The 19,264-nt window shown below is 35.7% G+C and overlaps 1 protein-coding gene across 16 annotated transcripts in view; it reads right to left on the reverse strand.

Moving 5' to 3' along the window:
- Nucleotides 1-19,264, reverse strand: part of LOC125652380 (uncharacterized) — a 74,977-nt gene that overhangs the window by 23,640 nt on the left and 32,073 nt on the right. The window lies entirely within an intron of this gene.

Below are 19,264 nucleotides of genomic sequence, written 5' to 3' on the forward strand. Positions count from 1 at the left end.
TATATTCTGGCTATTGTCAAGTCATTTTGGATTTCATCCTCTTTCCTCAAAACCTACATTACCATCGATGGTGTCCAAAATGCATTATCTTCTGAGGTTTCATTTAGTGAAGTTGTTCAAATTATATATAGCGATATATAGAAGTTAATTGTATTGGTATAGTAAGTTGTTTGGTTATAGTGAAGTTGTTTGGTTACAATGACGTCACATTAGTTATGGTGAAGATATATTATAGTGAAGTCATTTCGGAAAGTTGTGTTGGTTATAGTGAACTTGTTTTAGTAAAAAGACAAATAAGTGAAGTTATTTTAGTTATAGTAAATTGACTTAAGTCATTAAGTTTTGTCATTTTGTTTACAGTGAAATTATTCTAATCATAGTGAAGTCATTTAGTGAATTTGTTTTGTTTATAATGAAGTTGTTTTGTCCATATTGAAGTCATTCTGTGAATTTGTTTTGTTTATCAGGAAGTAATTTTGGTTATAGTGATGTCATTTTGTGAATTTGTTTTGTTTATCGTGAAGTCATTTTGGTTATAATAATGAAGTCATTTTGGTTACCAGTATAGTGAAGTCATTTTGGTTATAATAGTGAAGTCATTTTGGTTATAGTGAAGTCATTTTGGTTATAATAGTGAAGTCATTTTGGTTACCGATATAGTGAAGTCATTTTGGTTATAATAGTGAAGTCATTTTGGTTATAGTGAAGTCATTTTGTGAATCTATTTTGATTATCTTGAAGTCATTTTGGTTATAATGAAGTTGGTTTGATTATAGTAATTAAGTCCCTTAATGAAGTTGTACGGTCAAAGTGAAGTTATAAAGTTTAGTTATAGTGAGAATGATGTTGATTTGATTATAATGGAGTAATTTTGATTGAAGTTCTAGTTTTGCTTTATAACAACAGTTGTATTAAAACACTTTCAGCGAAGTTTGCTGTAACTAGTTTTCCAATAATAATGCAATTTACATAACAGTGAATCCCATCAAGCAGTTATTTGTGCAAGGCTTTTACATTATTCTAATTGATGTATTAGTTTTATCAAAATGTACATATATGTAATTCAAATTTGATGAAATATTAAGGTTTATCCAAATTATATTGAGTCAACCACATGGCAAGGTATATCACAAAGAATGGGAACTCTCTTCGGGCATTGATACAAAGACATAAATGAATGCAAAGATGTGAATTTTCCTGTAATAGAACATACAGTGAAACCTGTATAATCTGACAACCTCATGGTGGCCAATTCTGTGTTGAATTAGACAGGGTGTTGGATTATTAAATGGTGAAAATAATATGGACAAAGGGGATTTGGAACAAGAGATGTTTGTAAAACACATATGCCCCCCATGGTGCAAAATTGAAAAGGGTTATACACACACCTCATTTAATTGATAGTATTATCATCAATTCAAAATATTGAGCAGACAATATCTTCCTATGTCAAGAGTGAATTGACCATGTGACCTAAAATTCAATAGGGGTCATCTACTCCTTATGCTGTACCAGTGTACCAAGTTTGGTACGTGTCAATCAAGCAAATAATTCTTAAAATATAGGAGACAATATATTACTATGTCCAGTTCAACTATTGACTTTTGACGTCAAAATCAATATGGGTCATCCTCTCCTGAAGATGTACCAATGTACTAAGTTTGATGTCTGTCAAGTAAAAGGGTTATCAAGATATTGAGTGGACAGTATATTACTATGTCCAGTTTGACCCTTGACCTTTGATCATGTGACCTCAAAATCAATAGGAGTCATCTTCTCCTGAATATACACCAGTGTACTATTTAAAGTTTGATGTCTGTCGAGCAAAGGGTTCTGAAGATATTGAGCAGACAGTATATTCCAATGTCCAGGTTGACCCTTGACCTTTAAACATGTGACCTCAAAATCAATAGGGATCATCTTCTCCTGAAGATGTACCAGTGTACCAAGTTTGATGTCTGTCAAGCAAAGGGTTCTCAAGATATTGAACGGACAGTATATTCCTATGCCCAGTTTGACCCTTGCTCTTGTGACCTCAAAATCATTAGGGGTCATCTTCTCCTGAAGACATATCAGTGTACCAAGTTTGATGTCTGTCAAAAAGAGGGTTCTCAAGATACTGAGCAGACAGTATATTCCCATGTCTAGTTTGACCTTTGACCATGTGACCTCAAAATTAATAAGAGTCATCTTCTCCTGCAGATCTACCAGTGTACTAAGTTTGATGTCTGTCAAGAAAAGGGTTCTCAAGATATTGAGCAGACATTACATTCCTATGTCCAGTTTGACCCTTGATCTTTGACCATGTGACCTCAAAATCAATAGGGGTCATCTTCTCCTGAAGACGTACTAGTGTACCAAGTTTGATGTCTGTCAAGCGAAGGGTTTTCAAGATATTGAATGGACAATATATTCCTATGTCCAGTTTGACCCTTGACCTTTGACCATGTGACCTCATAATCAATAGGGGTCATCTTCTCCTGAAGACGTATCAGTGTGCCAAGTTTGATGTCTGTCAAGAAAAGGGTTCTCAATATATTGAACGGACAGTATATTCCTATGTCCAGTTTGACCCTTGACCTTTGACCATGTGACCTCAAAATCAATAGGGGTCAACTTCTCCTGAAGACGTACCAGTGTAACAAGTTTGATGTCTGTCAGGCAAAGGGTTCTCAAGATATTGAATGGACAATATATTCCTATGTCCAGTGTGACCCTTGACCTTTGACCATGTGACCTCAAAATCAATAGGGGTCATCTTCTCCTGAAGACGTACTAGTGTACCAAGTTTGATGTCTGTCAAGCACAGGGTTCTCAAGACATTGAATGGTCAGTATATTCCTATGCCCAGTTTGACCCTTGACCATATGACCTCAAAATCAATAGGGGTCATTTACTCCTTAGAATGTACCAGTGTGCCAAGTTTGATCTCTTTCAAGCAAAGGGTTCTCGAGATATTGAGCGGACATTAAATTATGTTCCTATGTCCAGAGTAGATTGATCCTTGACCTTTTGACCTGAAAAACAATAGGGGTCATCTTCCACTCATAACCAACCCACATATGAAATATCATTATCATCAAGTGAATGGTTCTCAAGATATTGAGCGGACAACATGTGGTCTACAGACTGACCGACCGACAGTTGCAAATCAATATGCCCCCTCTTTTTCAAAGGGGGGCATAATAAAAATCAGGACTGGAAGTACATGGATTATCAAACAAATTGCAAAGGTGTCATCATCATCATCATCATCGGCATTTTGATTAATGTGCAGGATTAGGTGCATCTTCCACAGCAGTGGGCTCTCTTCCAGGTAACTGCATGCATGGCTTACTGCATGCATGGCTTGCTGCATGCATGGCAGACCTAACACTTGACTTCAGATTAGATTGTCAGATTAGAAAAATTTAACTGCACTCAACAACATACCTCATCTAGATACTAGCACACTTGTTTCATTATTTTATTGTTTCTGTAATTGAGGAAGACCATAAAATGTTGAGCAGATTCCATTTAAAGGACATTTGTAAGCAAATTTCTGTACTCGTGATATTATATTTGTTACTAAAACTATGAAGATATCACTGTTTATCTCACACATGTGGTGAATATTGCAAGTGAAATAAAGCATTAGCTTTATCACATGCCCGTTTGATAAAGCACTTTCGGTCCAAACTAATTTTAACACTGTCCCCGCTTGGATGACATAGTTTGTGTTTATACACATCGATGCATGAAATAAAGCGTATAACTTCTTATTTTGTCTTTATTTAGAATTTCTTTTATAGCAAAATTAAAATGATATTGCCCTCATTGATATATAATGTAAGCATGAAAGCCTTGCAAATAAATACACCAACTTGTTGGATAAACCAAATATCAAAACACACAATATAGATATCCTCTCTTTCAATCATAGCTTTGAAAACTTTCTTTCTATAGGGAGTTGACTGTAGGTACCATTATGCTAACTAAAGGATTAATTCAGAGTAACAAAGAAAGCTGACCTATAGGAGAAAAGAATTCTCTGTAAAAGTCCCATTATTACATCAGGTTTCTTTTAATATTGAATAATCGGAAAAATTTCATAATCGATAATCGGACATAATCGGAAGAACTGTATCGATCAATGATCGAAATAATAGGTATTTACATGTACATGTAGTTAATAAATGTTTTTTTAATTTTTGGGGTTATTTCTTTTTAGTTTTATGCCGGGATATGTGCATTATACACACATCTAGATACCGTATTAGCCTATTAGGCTTAACGAGAAAGAAAATGTGTTTTCTCTAGCCACAAACTCAGTTTGGCTTTACTTTTAAGAAAAAAATCCAGACGTTTGACTTGGGTTTCTCTGGATTGGGATAAACATACATATATATCAAGTTATCAACTAATCCGATATCTGACTGTTAACCCCGCTTTTATATCGGGACATGCGGGGAGATTCAGAGCGGACTCCATATTGAAAAGTGGGAATTCAGCTAATGTAGCTGCTTTGCCTACCGTTTACAACTTTATTTCACGGATATAGATAGGATTCAACTATCGGATGGGAATTCTTCAAGTTAATCATGACTAATTTGATACCAATTGATATTTTGTGTATTTGTGTGCTGATGTCATGTGCAAAGAAATCAAATGGCAAGGACGCGTCTTAAGCTTCTTTTGACAGTGTTAGAGCTTTTTACATGCCAATATTATCGTGTTAGTCATTGTACCCAGATGGTACCCTAAAAATTGATACTTGGAAAGTTGGAAATAATAAGGTACCCTGAAAATTTTTAACTTAGACAGTTGCATGGGAAAGAACAATGTACCCGAAAAAGTACCCGTCTGCAGGTAGAAATATTTTCAAAGTCCGGTTCCAAAAAGGGTATACTTTTAGGTACACTTTAGGTACATTCCAGGTACCTTTTGGGTACACTCCGGGTACTTTCAGGTGTACCTAAAGTGTACCCGTAAAGTACCCAAAGTGTACCCAAATTGTACCTGTAATGTATCCAAAATGTACCCAACAAAGGTACCCAAAATGTACCTTTTTTCTGCAAGGGCATGAAGAATAATCATCTGATAACTTAATCTTCGAGTTTTGAAACGTAAACACGCGTAATAAAGCTGTAAAAGGTAGGCAAAGCGGCGACAATATAGCGGAGTCCAATCTGACTCTTCATGTCACGATATAAAAGCGGGGTTAACAGTCAGAAGAATCTCGTATTAGTTATCAATTAGTGTACGTGTGACAATCGATTATGAAAAATAAAATCGATAATCAGAATTGAAGAGCCAAAAACGATTGACAATCGATTGTTGGCAACAATCGTTTCATCACTAGTTTCTTTAATTATTTTCTGTCATACAGATATGAATTTTTCATATTTTCATTTCGAACCTACAATTTATTATCTACATGCAAGGTTGAAATTAACCCTCAAAGTTGGACTTTTTTTGCATGCATTTTGGCTTTGAAGTCATTCAAAGAGTTCTGCGCCAGAGATTTTTGTTGATATTTTGATAGGTTAATTATAACCTTATGAGCAATTCATAATTGCATTTATTAGAGGTACCCCTGCCTTGGGGTTGAAATTCATAAACAAAAGGCCCATGGGCCACATCACTCACCTGAGTCACCTTGGCCCTTATCTGAAGACTTTCCATATATATTTGCATGTAAAACCTTAAAACCTTAGTCCCTATTGTGGCCCAACTTACCCCTGGAGGCCATGATTTTTACAAGCTTCAATCTGCACTATGTCAGAAAGCTTTCAAGTAAATGTCAACTTTTTTGGCTCAGCAGTTCTTGGGAAGAAGATTTTTAAGATTTCCCCTATATATTTCTATGTAAAACTTTCATCCCCTACTTGGCCCCAACCTACCCCAGGGGCCATGATTTAAAAAACTTGAATCTTCACTTTGTCAGGAAACATTCATGTAAATGTCAGCTCTTTTGGCTCAGCAGTTCTTGAGAAGAAGATTTTTAAAGATTTTCCCATTATATTTGTAAGTAAAACTTTGATCCCCTATTGTGGCCCCAACCTACCCCTGAGGGCCATGATTTTGACAAACTTGAATCTGCACTACAATTATGTATGTCAGGAAGCTTTCATGTAAATATGTCAGCTCTTCTGGCTCAGCAGTTCTTGAGAAAAAATTTTAAAAGATTTTCCCTATATATATTTCTATATAAAACTTTCATCCCCTATTGTGGCCTCATCTTACCCCCGGGGGCCATGATTTGAACAAACTTGAATCTGCACTATGTCAGGAAGCTTTATGTAAATGTCAGCTCCTTTGGCCCAGTGGTTCTTAAAGCTGACATGAAGTAATAAATATAGCATAATTCTATATGTCCGCCATATTTCTCTGCTAATCCGCCATATTAGTTGAAATTTCTATTGTTATATGTATCGAGGTTCGCATGGTATATAAGGGGACGAGCTTTGCTACGCATCACTTCACATCAGTGTCTTCGATTTACCTGTGCGGGTAGCTTCGACAGGTAACACGTACATCTCCGATACTAATTTAGAGGACATCAAGAAATGAAATCACGTTTTGGAACACCACGCAGTGCTCAAAATTATAATAAACATATCATACAGTAGTAAATCATTCTAAATATATATATTTGGATAAATATATATAGAATGCCTTTACTTTACGTGGACGTGCGTACATTTGCAGTAAATATATCAAAACTATACAAAAATGCGGAGAAATATTTCATCTTTTATCTATTGATAAAATGGAATAAGCAAAGAGTATACAATCTATACCATTCACAATTACTTCAAGTAAAAGACTACTGTACTTATAAAAATGGCATGTATGCTCGCCATGAAAACGCATCGAATGCGGACGACTATTTACCTGGGCCTACTCGTAATATCTGTAAAGGACCGCAGATGTACGTGTACACTTGTCGAAAATACTCTAAGTAGTAGTAAAACTCCCTTTATTTGCATAATCCATGAAACAAAATGATAAACTCCATTTGCATTCCAACAGTAAACAACATTGTCCATTGTACAGACTGCGACACACTTAGCCCGTGCCGATCAGCTATCTTCAATCAGGGGAAGTATCAGAGTATAATATTTACCCTGTATTGTGCATGAATCCTTATACCATATGATTTACTGGTCAGAGTATTGCAGATTTATAAATCAGGAAATCATTTAGGTACATAAATTTGCATATACAACACTGTACGAGTGTATGGGATGAGAGAGAGAGAGAGAGAGAGAGAGAGAGAGAGAGAGAGATATAACGACGAAAGAGAGAGAGAGAGAGAGAGAGAGATAACGATGAGAGAGAGAGAGAGAGAGATAACGACGAGAGAGAGAGAGAGAGAGAGAGAGAGAGAGAGAACCGATGATCTTGTAATAATCGTGCTCTTATTAAGACAAATGATATCGTTAATTCAATAAAAAGAGAACAGCACTAGTAACTCAATATTGCTCTCATTAATTGATAATACAGATTTATTTGATTCATTTAATTAAAGCACGCATTAATTAAAAATTAAACATATTTTTAAATAATGTTATTTTCAATTACTTCATTTTATGCTAATTTGGCGCTCAATAGATCTTATATATCTATGCCATTTTGCGTTATTACATTCTGCGTCGAACTCGACGCAAATTGTACTAATGCAAAATGTAATAATCGAGTTTACCATATTATGCGTCGTTATCAAACATCAAGGGGAGAGGACAAGAGTGTCTGTCACCCACCTTTAATAACAATATCCATTTTTTGTTCGTTTGTAATGCAAATAAAAGATACATTGAGTGACAACCCCTCCCCCACTTACCCCAGCTTGAAAGTTCTGATATAATAGTAGAAGACACACACCACCACCAATTAAGAAAATGAAGATATGAGGCACTCATAGTAGAGGACTCTAACCACCCCATCCGACCCCCCAACGACTGAAGAAAATGAAGTGTAGGGGGAAATTATTGAGGTAGTCAAATTAAAAGACTCTTTAACCCTTCACCCCACATTAGGACTTTGAACATCGGACAAAACATCTTGGTTTGTTTGGGTGAATTGTTTTATTTTATTGCTGTTTGCGTTCATCTTTTTTAATTATTATTTTGAATGGCAAGAAATTTTGAAGAATCCAATTTTCCATTTTTTCCCCTGTTGTACCCCCCCCCCCCCCCCCCCCCCCCCCCCCCCCCCCCAATGAAAAATGACGATACATGTCTGGTTATTACATGTACATTTTGTTTTGCAACACATGTATGTATACTAATTGTATGGTGCATGTAGAATTGCACCCTTTACCAAGTTTTCCTTCATTTACACAGTGTAAGGAATGGTAAACCAAAATCACAAAACAAAATGCATAAAGACCAAGATATTTTCAAGCGTAGGAACTTCATTCATGAATACATAAATACATGTATTCAGAAAAATCGCATGCATGCATTACAGGACTATAGCATTTGTGTGTTTTAACGTTTCTGTAACATGCCATAATGATTACTTTGAGGCTTGAGTGTAATTTATTCATAAATATTTTCATTTCGTAGATCTGGCGCAATGGCCATACCGCTGTACATAGAAATTTCAAATTCAAATGTATTCGATAAGATGTTAGTATGCATAAATCAGTAAAATTCGTGTTGAGCTTTTATTTGATATGATACAATGTCAATATACTGTAATGCATTAGTAGGATATGCAGAAGGCAAGAGTATAAACATTTTCTTTTTTCATTATCAGTATCAATATCTATATGATCACGAAAAAACGTTATATAATTTATATCCGGATTCATTTATACCGATTTAGATATCAATAAAAACAAAGCTGCATAGTTTGGGAGAGGGGTTTCTAATGAGTCTGATGAAATTAAAAGAAGGAACCCAACATTTGCATTCAAACTAGATATACTTCAACATGAATTCATTTCTGCTCTGACTGAAAGCATGATTCTAAATTTGGGAACGAATCTTGCATACAAAATAAGTAATAGGGGAACACATAAATTCGAGCTCCTTTGGAATTTAATGAAATGTAGATATGCACCTTTCTTTCAACACGAATTGATATGTTGTTTCAGGCACGAAAACAGGGGGTTGGGGTGGGCAGGAAGGCTGGTCTGCTTTCCCCACTTTTTTTGACAATTTACTTTTTTCCCGTTATTCTAACATACAAAGTCAGTATTTTCTACATGCACAGTTCAAACTAATTTTTTTTTAAAATTTGTAATGAATTCAATTATAAGCATCAACTCCTGTAAGTTTCCAATATATTGTCAATCACAAATTTTTAAATAGGTGGACATTTTTAATGCTTGAAAGCTTACATTTATATAAGTGATCAATTTTATTTCCTTCTGTGAAATGATATATTATAAATCAAAGTAGGTCTCTCTCTCTCTCTCTCTCTCTTTCTCTCTCTCTCAATGAATATGGACACACAGAGACCGTAAATAATTATGTGGTTCCAAAAGAGACAACAAAACTATATTTTCGTTTATAAATTTCCTTTCATATGTGTCTTTGTGTAATGAACTGTTTATTATGGATTGCAAATGTAATACACGCATTTGCACACAGATGTATATTTTCGATCATTATTCCCTTATTTGTATATCCAAGTTTGTATATGATCATCGAGAAATTTTGAATTGTGCACGCAATATATCCAACCAGATATTAGATTCCCCATTTCTATAAACTGCAAAGCCTCGACCAGACAAGCATTCAATACAGGAAAAATTTTCGACTCTGACATCTCCCCTGATTGAAGACACACTGTTTGGCACGGGTGAAGTGTGTCGCAGTCTGTATAATGGAATGAGAACGTGTTGTAAAGTTCTAACGAGATACAAATGGAGTTTATCATTTTGTTTCGTGGATTTATCAGAATAAAGAGAATCTAATATTTTCGGTAAGTGCACATCTCCGATACCTGTTGAATAGACGCCCGTATTTGATACTTTTTTTGGCGATTATACCTTGTGCATTGCATATTATGCATATGGCATGCACCTTTATTTTGCAAGAATTGATATAAATAATATATTTTATGCTCTTTGCCTATTCCATTCTATCAGTATGTAATTGACAAATGATTTATCCGCATTTATTTTATTAGAAAACGCAAATACTTGCATGCACTTACAAATATGCAAGAAAAGCTTCTTTTTTTTTTTTTTTTGCATTTTTGTCTAACTTATCTAAACTTCTAGAATGTTGCAATCAATATTTTGTAATTTTGAGCAAAGCATAATGTTTTAAAATGTTATTTTATTTGTTTCTCATTCCCTATATATTACTATCGGAGATGTGCACTGGTCGAGTCCACCTAGAAAAATCACTCAGGTGTGACAATCACATTTGGGGTATATACGGGTAGAGTAAATTAGGCTACCTGAAAGAAATATGGCGGATAAGATGAGAAAGGTGTACGTATTTATTAATTCATGTCAGCTTTAAGAAGATTTTTAAATGACCCTACCCTAATTTTGCATTTTTGTGATTATAATGCCCCCCTTTGAAGGGAGCATGGCCCTTTATTTGAACAAACTTGAAAGCCCTTCACCCAAGGATGCTTTTGGCCAAGTTTGGTTGAAACTGACCTAGTGGTTCTGGAGAAGAAGATGAAAATGTAAAATGTTAACAACAACACCTACGCCGTCTATAGACAAACAGACAAATTTTGATCAGAAAAGTTGTTCCACAAAAAATATAATTTATGTAATAACATGTACTGGCTGTGGAAAACATTATATCGGTGAAACATTGTCTACTCTGCGAACTCATACGGTCCCTGAAACATTCTTCTTTCCCACTTGAACGGTGAACGCACGGTGAGTGAAAGGGTGAGCAAACGGTGAACGCGCAGTGAGCAATCGGTGAACGAACGCAGAGTAAATGGTGAACAAACGCAGAGCGAACGGTGAACGCAATTTGGTGAACGGTGAACGAACACAGAGTGCAAAGTGAACGGTGAATGAACACGGAGCACACGCTGAACACAAAATGATTTATTTACTCGGAATGTTTCGGATTTTCCCCTGGGATTTTACTTATTTCATAATCAAGTAATAAAATACATGTACATGTATATTTCATCAATTAATAAAAAATGAAATAATCCGGAATCATGATACAGTATATTTCACAGTTCTGGATATATTCAATGTAATATGTTTTTGTACAAGTACCGAGTATACATGTATATATTTCATGAAATTATCGCAAATTGTACATTAATACACGCAACAGTCACACACAAACAAAAGCAAATTTCGAATGTACATTGTGTATACCATTACATGAACAAATACATTTAATGCATGGGTATAATATAAAAACAATGCATGTGAAAAGGAAAACACTATAGTCTACATGCATGTGTAGTGACATCCAGAATTAACAGGTGTTCATGTATGAGCTCGATCGTTTGGGTTACCTGTAATTAACAAACGCCCCCGAAAGGAGTCAATATAGATGCAGTAAACAAACAATATGGACGGTATACCCTGTGTCAACACCTCAACACTCCTAATAGTATTAAATATTCCTACTTACATTTTGTGTCATTCATTTGTCGCAGCTACATCAACCCGAAATATAATCCTAGAATTTATGCACTTGTAAATACAAAACTTACTATTCTTATTATTGATTTGACAATAGATTGTAGTTAGATCGTGCAATATTTGTATATATTTGATGTAGATAAAACTGTTTATTATACTGAACTACCTGTAGAATGTTTAAAGGCTGATGCAGAAACGTACAAGATAAACAATTAATAATACATCTTTGCATTGAGGACAAATGTTACAAAAGTTTCAAATTTGGCAAGAGTAGTAAATATCAGTATAATGACAATGTCTTACATAAATATAGGCGTAAAAATAGCTATATCAATTTGACATTCTGACACATACATACGGTACTACGGTACAATGTACATTATGTAGCATCATTTGTTTTTTTTTATTTTTCAAAGTAGAGTGGTGACTTGTTTAAAACTCTTGTCAAGCAATGCAAAATAATTATAATAATTTGTGCCCAAACTTGTAAATGCTAAATCGTGAACACAGGGGAAGAGGTTTTCATTACCTGAAACTGCCTTATTTTTTGTACTTGGTTAAATTCATAACAACAAGCTCTTATAATCGTCTCTCATCAATGAATCTTTCAGCATTCACAGTGGATGTTGTTGTTGTTGGTTCCTTTTTATTTCCGTGCAGTATCCACACTAGTGGGCCCCCTTCCAGGTATCTGGCTGGCTGCACGCATGGCAGATCTCACCTCAGATCTCCACTCTTTCCAGTCTTGAGGGTCGGCAGTAGAGAGCTTCCATTCTCTACGATCTTTCTCCGTCAGCTCTCTCCAAGACAGCATTGGCCGACCAACTCTATGTCTCCCAGGAACTTGTAAATTTAAAGCGCACTTGACTGCACTGCTGGATCTGACAACGTGGCCATACCAGCGGAGTCTCCTTTCCCTTAAGATGAGGTCGAGGTCGCCGATGCCAAGCCGCCCCAGCAATTCAGTTGAACTTACAGTGGCCATATCTTCAGGCTTGATGTTACAGATCTGTCTTTTCATGGCCCTGTCATTGCGTAGTAGACGATGAATATTTGGCTTGGTCAGTGCCCAGGTCTCACTGGCATGGAGCATAGCGCTCCGTACACAGGTGTTATACACTCGACCATGGATCTTATGTGACAGGTGGCGTGATGTCAGGACTGGTAGCAGCTCCCTGAACTTTTTCCAAGCAGTCTTCACACGTGTAGTGGCTGTAAGGTCACAGCCACCAGCTGCGGAAAGCATGTTTCCAAGGTAGCAGAAGGAGCCTACAACCTCCAACTTGTCCAGACCAACTTGGATATCACTCTGCGGCCTACCATCAAGAGGGCTAGCAGTTCCTCTGCATCTTGAACATCTGAAGTCAGGGTCCACAGACAGGCGCACGAGCCCACTGCATTTCTTGTACACCCAGTGCTTGCAGCCATTGCAGAAAATACTATTGCTGCCTACACCTGTACGACAGACAGCACATGGGAAGCTGCCCGAGTCCTGAAGTAGGTCAAGACCTGTACCGCAGATCATGATCTTGGTTTTGCCTGCATTCACTCTCAGTCCTTTCCTTTCCATAGCTTCTTTCCAAGTCAGAAGCCTCTTGACACATTCATCCAACAAGTCAGTAATGATAACCAGGTCATCTGCATACAGATCCTCCCAGGGAACACTGGTGCAAAATTAGCGTGAAAGAGCCTCGAGTACGATGATGAAAAGTATAGGGCTGAGTACTGACCCCTGATGGACTCCGACCCTCACAGCAAACTCCTTACTGTAGCCATCACCAACGCGAACACAGCTACGGGCATTTGCATACATCCCCTGCACCAGACGCACAACCCACTCTTCCACACCAAGTTTTCGCAGTGCCCACCAAATCACCTTCCGAGGGACACGGTCAAATGCCTTTTTGAGTTCCATGAACGCAATATAGAGCCGTTTGTTTACTGCGAGATATTTTTCCTGCAGCTGTCGAACAACAAATATTGCGTCAGTTGTACCTCTACCAGGGACAAAACCAAACTGGGAGTCATCGATTGCTGAAACATGTTGTTTATGACAAAATGACAAAATGTCAGGATAATCCTGACATTTTGTACTTCAAAATTTAATTTCTGATATAGTAAGAAAGTCTCCTTCCACTTTTACGCACATGTTCAATTTCCATTTTCGCCTTGCTATCAAGATTGGTCCTTTCACTTTGGTGTTCTGAATGACAATGAAAAGATTGAACGACGAACGAACGGTGAGCACACGCTGAACGCTTTGTGAACGGTGAGCGAACGGAAAAATGTTAAAGTAGAATGTTTCAGGGACTGTATACGAGTTCATAAACAACATGTTTCAGCACCTGAATATAGCTATTTAAAGTGTGTGGCCACGGATAATTCAGTGCATTTCCATTTTATAAACTTTTATACAGAAAATACTATTTCCCTACAAGAAAAAGAAAGACTTTAAAACCGGCTTTCAATAGCTTACGGTGAGATATGTTTACTGTTATTATCTATGATGTCACAATAAGCTTAACGTTTATGACATCGTTATGTACGTGAAATGTTAGGACACCTTTATGATGTCAGGCCATTTCAAACTTAATTTCAAAAATGAAACGCCTGAGGATTATGAAATGAAAGTGCTTGCGTTTAAGCGGACAGTATATTCCTATGTCCAGTGTAGCAGCCAATTTAGACATTTAAATTTTTGTGTCAATTTGTACACGTTATCGCGTGTTACATCATAGTTTTAAGGGCACATATATTTTTTGTGTATGCACAAGCTCGCTGGGAAGAATGTGGGCATGTTCCTGTTTCGCTGGACATTGTACTGAACTGCCATTTCCTAGAGAAACTACTTATTCGGTAAGACAATGATGAACACTAGCACATTCCTTACGTTTGTTTGAAAACGTGTATTATTTGAATTGATACAGTGTTAAAGTATGTTCTCTGAGTAAACACATGTGTACGTATATAGTTCATGTCCCGAATATTTATACAAACTATGTTTACAGAATTACAGTATTGTGCAATATAATTCAATGATAGTATATATGGCATATAATAAGACCATGTGTAGATTATTTTTGCTCATAAGGTGAAAACTAGTTGCACTCAAACTTTTTGTAACTTCAGGGGCAATAACTGTTTTGTTGTGCACTACAGATGCTCTTTATATTTATTGTAATTTATATCAGAGTACTATTTGTTTGCTGCAGTCTGTGCTATAAACAGCAATTTTCTGTATTGAAATCAGTTTTGGGATAGTTTGAATTATTATTATACATGATCATATGTGTTGTCAGTATCAATTCACTGTTTACAATTATTGTTTTGTTTTATTACTGTTGTATGAGTTGAGGAAGTCACATGATGCCAATCATTGACTTAATAATAAAATTCCAGGCATACACATAGACGATTTGTTTATATTCATTATATGGACGGGGGCCAGTACATCCAGAGTGGACTGACTCTTCACCTTTTGACCTGAAAATCAAAAGGGGTCCTATTCTACTCCTAACCAACCAACACATGAAATATAAACGATCAAGTGAATGGTTCTCAAGATATTGAGTGGACATATGGTCTACCAATTTAACCGACAAGTGCAAAGCAATACCACCACCCCCTCCTTCTTCTTTGAAAGGGGGCATAAGTTCACAGAATCTCAAATATAGTCACATGAATTTAGAAATATGATTAAAATAGGTTTCCGTACTTTGGAAAATCATAAATACTGACTGTTACAATGACATTATTGAGGATCTAAGTTGTACCATTAAAGTTTTACCATTAAAGAAAAAATATACAATTGGAATGATGCATCATTGTACTTAATTCTTAATTACACTCGTATTTAACCTAGTATAATATGCACTTTTCAATTTTTTTTTTTTAATGAGAAGTATATACCACTTAAGGTTTTTGACTCAGTATGTTATAGTCCATGCAATGTGTGCTTTTTCGCATTGTTACCCTATTTAAAAGTGTAAAATATGCTTACATCCTGAAACAGCCAATTCAAATTCATCATCATCAGGTGCATAGCAGCCTGTATACTCATACGCAACTGCGCACACGTCATTTGCGAGAGAAAGATCTTTACGTACCTATTTAAAAGCGTAAAATAGTAGAAAATTTATGCTTACATACTGTAACTAATTATTATGAAACAGCCAATTCTAAAAAATTCATCATGATTGTGTAATTTTTAAAACTGCCATGATTATGATACGGTGCATGACTATAGCACATGTTGTGTACACTTGCTTTATCAGATCTTTCTCTCCATGGCTTTCTGCATGCTACACAATTTTCATGGGTCTGAGAATATGCAATTACTTTTTTAAAAGTTTTAACATTCCTTTTGCAGGAAACGACTGATGTAACTACCCATCTAATGTGATTAAATTTCCAAGGGTTATGTTTGAATTCTTCATTTAGTACCAATTAAATTATTGGCTTGGATTATAATTACATTAATTTTTGTATGTTTATAATTAAATAGAGTGTCGTTATATCACATCTTGGTACGTCATTTTTCGCAGTTTTGGTGGCATTTTGATTACAACACTTTGAAGACTCGTTCAATTCTTATAACATCGACTAATTAGTATAAATTGTTATGAAGTTTAAACAAAGAAAATATCGAGTCTGTTAAAATTTTATTGCTACAAAATCTCATGCTTTACTGAAATTAACATTATTTCCCTGAAAATATTCAGTAAATATTACTGCTATGTAGTATGTACAAGGACAAGTTTACCTTTTTCTTTAAAAACAAGAGGCCCACAGGTCTTATCGGTCACCTGAATACTAGTGAAAAAGTATCACTACTCCTACAGGACTTATCGGTCACTTGAATGCTAGTGAAAAAGTATCACTATTTCCACGGGCTATGAAATCTAGAAAAAAATTCTTGTTCTGAATATCTAAGCTAAATTCTAATGTTCAGCAACAGCATAAAACAAAATGTGTTCTTAAAACTTCACTGCTCTCAAAGGTAGTTATCAAGAAGAAGTTAAAAATGTCTATTGTTCACACATTTAATAATTAACCATTGTGGCCCCACCCTTATACCAAAATCCCTACCCCTAGGATCATCAAATTTACAATTTTGGTAGAGGCCTTCCTGCTCTACATCACTATTTATGTATTTAGTTTTTCTTACACATGCGTGGTTCTTGAGAAGATTTTTGAAAATTGGTAAATTTTGGGCAGTTTTTGCCCCGACCCTAGGGGTGCTGGAGTCCTGAAATTTACAATTTATGTCCCCCTTGTCCCGATGACGCTTCATACCAAATTTGAAAAGAATTGGAAAGGCAGTTTTTAAGAAGAAATTAAAAATTGTTCAATTGTTAACGCATGACGGATGACACACGACGGACGACAACCAATTGCAATAGGTCACCTGAGTTTACTCAAGTGACCTAAAAATGCTGCATTGTATACAAATTCTTGTGCATGCTTTATTAAAAACATGCATTATTTCCACCAAAATTTCTTGTGAAGTTAAATGCGATTGTACACATGAACTACGATATTTCCTCAATTCACAGGCCCCAAAAAGGGATGTGTGTTTTATATGACTGTAGAATAAACACAAGCTGGACGTGCGTTCTTTGTCTCACCCCTGGCCAGTAGATTCCCGCACAAATAGTCACATGATTTAAAATTTTACACACTTTACCTTAGGCTTCGACAGGGAGTATGAATCGATCGCAGTAAACCCATATCATTTTCAAATATTTACCATGCTTTTTCAACCCAAGAAAGCAAGATATTTACTTTCTATACTATAAGATATTTATAATCACACAATTTGTTTCATATTTATGAATCTATATTTTGTGGTTGATATATTTATACACCTCACATGTTTAATAAACAACTGCCCGTGACATCACTTAATTACTTACATCATGTATTCATGACATGTCTGGCACTTGCCACATAATTCATTTCTACCTCAAGAGCAAACTGCTCACTTGAAACAAAGGTCAGATGTGGATCATGTCCGTAATAATTTCATCACATGCTTTATCTCAAGAGATCACTCATACATCAACTCATACATTAATGCTGCAATGCTGTAATTGATCATTTGTCAGTATCAGGCAGATAATGCATGCAATTTTCATTGATTTCATTTCCAACAACAGTCTGTTACACTATTGCAGGTGTTGTCCACTTTAGATTCATGGACTGCTCAGTCGTGTTAACTAGTCAAGAAGACTAACGGATAACAATTTTAAATGATTAGAATTTCTTTCAGAGTAAAGTTTGACAAGACACTACTGTCCTTATATGTAAAATATTTGGAAGTATAGGCATGCAATGTATTTGTCCACCGAAGATTTGAAACCATTAAAGCATGCAAAAGTCAGTTCTCCCACCTAGCTGTTCCATGCAACATGTACTACTGTGTAGGGGATTTTGATTCTGAGATTCTTAACTTGAATTGCTTATCTTTGATCACAATAAACAAACTGTATATGAAAAGACTTCAAGAAAATGAACTTGATCTCATACCTATACCTATCCCAATTTGCAATTTCTGAGTTGCCCAATATTATTTAATTTTTACATGTATCACTTTTTACACTTTGTACCCATACTATAATGAATTTGAAAGGACTACTGGTACTAAGTAGTTCTACATCAGAGCAACTCTTATCCTGAAAATATTGCATTGATTATCATTGCTAGTGTGTAGAATAGAAATGAGCTGAGTTTTCCCAGAATTAAATACATATATAACTACTATGAGTACTATATATACTTTACTTATAAATCTGCAACCTGAAGACAGCCAATGAAAAACAACAAGAGGCCTATGGGCCACATCGCTCACCTGAACACTAAAAATTCATTACCTATAAACTTAATTATCAAACTTGACTATTAAATTCATTAAATAGCATATGCCCTTGTAGACAGGAATAGCCTTTCATATGAACAAATTTCATCTAAGGATGATTTGTGCCATTTAGTTTGGTTCCCTTCACATATAAAACTTTGACCTCCTATCGTGGCCCCACCCTAACCTCAAGGGTCATGATTTTTACAAACTTAAATCTACACTTGTCAGTAAGCTTTCATGTAAATTTCAGCTTTTCTGGCTCAGTAGTTCTTGAGAAGATTTTTAAATGATCCCACAATATTTTTTGTGATTATCTCCCCTTTGAAGGGGTCATAGCCCTTCATTAGAAAAAGAGGCCCTTGGCCTTATCGGTCACCTGAGTACTAATGAAAAGTATCACTACTCCGAAGGGCTAAGAAATCTAGCAAAAAAATTGCTGTTTTGAATATCTAAGCTGAAATCTAATGTTCAGCAACAGTATAACAAGATGTGTTCTTAAAACTTTAATGACCTCAAAAGAGCATACCCTGATGAAAGGCTTTACATAATATAAGTCCTTCAAATCATTAATATAATTTTGACACCACCATGAAACCAAACCCTTATCCCTAGGATTATGCAATTTACAATTTTGGTAAAGGACTACCTACTCCTTTTAAATATCCATTTAGTTTCAATTTAGTATCAATAGCACTACTTAAAGACAGTTAATTAAATGTTTTACATATCAAGACTATCAATTAAGTTTGGCCCCGACCTGGGGTCAAAACCCTTAACCTGAGGATCATGAAATTTATAAATTTGTTAGAGGCTTTCCTGCTCTACATCAT

The sequence above is a fragment of the Ostrea edulis genome, chromosome 5 (genome assembly GCF_947568905.1).
Source record: "Ostrea edulis chromosome 5, xbOstEdul1.1, whole genome shotgun sequence".
NCBI classification, from domain to species: domain Eukaryota; kingdom Metazoa; phylum Mollusca; class Bivalvia; order Ostreida; family Ostreidae; genus Ostrea; species Ostrea edulis.